Genomic DNA, 3,963 nt, shown 5'->3' with positions numbered 1-3,963 from the left:
TCAAGCAAAGTATATTTTCTGGCTAGAATGGAATGAAACTAGAAATTAATAGCAGAAGGAAACCCCCAAAATGTGTGGCAATTAAACAATTCATTCTTAAATAACCAATGAGTCATAGAAGAATTTACAAGGGAATTTAGAAAATTATCTCAAGAGAAATGAAAACAAAAACACAGCATAAAAAAACTTATGAGCTACAGCAAAAGCAGTAAAACGAGTTTATAGCAGTAAATGCTTACATTAAAAAAACACAAAGATCTCAAATCAATTACCTAACTTTACACTTCAAAGAACTAAACAAGAAAAACAAAGTAAAACCAAAGTTAGCAGAAGGAAGAAAATAATAATGATTAAAACTCAGCTAATGAAATAGATAATAGAAAACTGAGAGAAAAAATCAGCAAAATCAGTAGTTTGTTTTTTGAAAAGATAAAATTAACAAAATTTTACCTAGACTAAAAAAAAAAGAGAGAGGATATTCAAATAGTCAAAATTAGAAATGAAAGAGACATTACAACTGATGTCACAGAAAAAAAAAAAAGATTATGAGACTACTATGAACAATTATACCCCCAACAAATTGGTTAATGTAAAAGAAATGGATACATTCTTAGAAACGTACAATTGACCAAGACTGGATCATGAAGAAATAAAAATTCCCAACAGATCTATAACTAGTGAAGAGATTTAAGCAGTAATCAAAACCTTCTGACAAAGACAAGCCAGATGGCTTCACTGTAGAGTTCTACTATTAGAGAAGAATTATTTAGAGAAGAATTAACACCAGTCTTCCTCACACCCTTCCAAAGTATCAAACGGGAAGGAACACTTTCCAACTCATCCTGAAAATGGCAGGGAATGTTTAGATTACATGTTCTAGGTGCTAGTAACATTATTTTGCTAGGAGTAAACTACTTAGAGACTAAGAAATTACTTGGATTTCTAAATTGTATGCCTGTGACCCTGATGTTCTGATGTGGTCTTCAGATACATGGAAATTTGGAAGTGGGATACATGTGTAATTTAGGGTTAAATTACTCTATCTTTGGAAGTACTATACTGGCCATAATAGATGCAGGGAAAAACACATTCAGGCTGAAGTTACTGAAAGACACTAGCTTCCACCAAGATATTATACTTACATACTGAGACAGAGCTGAGTAAAAAGTTGGGGAGGAGATTTTTGAACTGTAAATTTTTTTGGATATTAATTTTCTGGATAGGGGATGGACTTCCGTTTTACACTTTAATTTTGCTGGGATTTGGGGCTGTTTCTGTATTACAGGTAAAATATTTGTGTTATGTTGTCACATGGAGCTCACCGTATAGCTCTCCTCGGCACAAATTTGAAGTGGACAATAGTGTGCCAGGCGATTATTTGACCTGGCTTACAGCTTAGGCTTGGAATTAATTTAAATGTTGCCTCTCTGGCATAGTTCATATTTTCCCATCTCCCTAGTTGAAGAAAATTTAAAATGGGTAAGTGACACACTCTACAGAGGGAAAGCAGCCTCACTCCTTCAGTGGTCAGCTACCGCTCTGACTGATCATAGACTTAAATAGTGAAACCAGTGAGTTAAGAGAGAAGAAATTAACACAGGGTAACATATAAGGATGAGCTTTTGAAAGCCTACTTGGGTTCAAACCTTTTCATTCCTATTCACCAGCTGTGTGACTGTAAATCACTTAATCTTGGTAAATTACATTTTATCATCTTTAAGATAATTATATATATCAGCACTTACCTCAAAGTATCATTATAAGCCTATAATGAATAATATATGAAAAGTATTAATCCTAGTGTCTGTTACATAGTAAGTTTCAATGGAATCAGCTGCCATTGTCATTCTTATCTTTAAGCACAGCATACAGTCATGCATTTTACTCCTCTTCTGCTCCTGTCTTGTCTTGCTTTCCTTACATCCAAATCACCCCGACTACTCTTCTGCATGGCACATTCATGATTTTGTTTTCTCCTGTTCCTCCACTCCTTCAAAGCTTGCAAGCTCTATATGTCTGTGTTTTCGTAGGAAAATAGGCCCTCTGTGAATGTAAATTCCCAACCTCTCCCCTCCTCCATACCCCTTTTACCTCACCATATGGCTCATCCCTTCCATACCCAGCAGGTCATTAATTACTGGATAAGGGTTTTGCCATGCTAACCTACCCCTCAGATAAATTTAATAAAATATTAATGTTAAAGCTACTAAAAAATTACATACTGTGTGTGATCTTCCTTAGAATTATGCAGCAATAACTCTGACAGTAAAGCACTGTTGCCCAAATAAACTTAAACGTTGTGAGAGCTCAAGGACGTGGCTGTACCAGGGTGTACATTCTTCTCATCCCTCTCTTTTAATTATTTGTCAAGCAGTGCCCTTAGCACCCAGGTCTGGCTGGTTGAAAAAAATGTTGCAGGAACTTTAAGGATTTCTTTCTTCTTGTAAGTCCTGAGGACAGCATCTGAGCAAGCTCAGCTTGAAGGCTGGGAGAATCATCTGATCTTCCCACCCTTCTGTGTGCTCTTTGATTCTACAGGTGACAAAACTGAATCCCAGAAGCATAGTGACTTGTCCAAAACCTTGTATTCAGCAGTATATTAAGCAGTTTCATGAACTCATCCATTTCCCTCTCTATTCTTTAGTTTCCTCAAATGTTTCTCCTAGGCATTTTGTCTTCAACAGCTTGCTTTTATGCTCCCAAATTGTAGCTGCCCCAAGCATATCAAACGCTGAAATTCTCGTTCATAACCTCCTTTTCTCTCTTACTGTGTTTTCTGTTGCATGCTTCCTCTTCTATTTCTTCTGAAAACCCCAGCCCCAACCTCATTTATCAACACAAACACTCAAGCGTATATTTCATATTTATCATTGTTGGTTTCTATGCCTTTATTTCCAAGCATCTTAGGCACTCTTTGATGAAAGTCTCATGTCTTTTTAAAGGAGATTATCTAAATTAAGGAATTCAGATTTCTTACCTATAAATAAATTGCATATAAATCTAGACGGTGCACAGAATGATAAAGTGAACATTCAACTACTCAGTACTAGCTTAGAGGACAAAACATTAGGAACATTTTAAAGCTCCTGAAAACCTCTCACTGCGAGAATGTATCTCCCTTATCCCCAAATTTAATCTCTAGTCCTAATTGTGTGTTTAATATTTCCTTGTTTTTCATTGTAGTTCCACTATAAATATCTATCATTGATGATTTGAAGGGGATCAGACTGAAAAGGCCCCTGTCTTTTTTGTTGTTTTTCTGTTAATTTTCAGCACAAAGCCTGAGAAAGTAGAAATAGTGCTTTTTGTTTGTCGTTTTGTTTTTATTATTATTTGAATAAGCAAAAGAATGCATTATCTGACTGAATATCCATAGCTGTCCTGTGAGGAGCCGGAGAAGGACCAGTATGCTCTCCATCTGATGGATGGGGGACTTGAGGCTCTGAGAAGCTTTGCTGATGCAGTTTTACCCTTGGCTGGGTAGACAGGGGATCAGAGACATTTCATTCCTGATTCCTTCTCCATGGTCACTGGCAGCACAATAGGCACCTTGTGATGTCACTTTGGTTTTACTACAGTAAAAACTATTTTTGAGATTTCTCGAAGCTTGACCACTTCTCCATGTTTACATTTTTTCATCTGCCCACAACCACTGGCATGCTAAATTCATGTTTTAGAGGAAACAGAGAAGTTACACGCTGATAAAGATCGCAGCTTTCCTATTTTCAAGTGGTGATTCCTGAATTACCCTGTTGACATGAAATAGAAAATATTTCATGTGTGAGGGATGGAGGAGAGGTGGGCATCATAAAGGCAACAGATGTGGCCAAAGCACTGTCCACTCAATTCAAATTAACACCCTGTGAACTACAGCAAATGGGTGATGGAGTTTGCCTTCATTCTCATGACCGGCAGAGTAATCTCCTATTTTTCCATCATCTTTGCTCTTCGTTGGAATCCACC

This window comes from Stenella coeruleoalba, assembly GCF_951394435.1.
Source record: "Stenella coeruleoalba genome assembly, chromosome: 16".
NCBI lineage: Eukaryota > Metazoa > Chordata > Mammalia > Artiodactyla > Delphinidae > Stenella > Stenella coeruleoalba.
Note: the sequence above shows the minus strand (reverse complement) of the source record.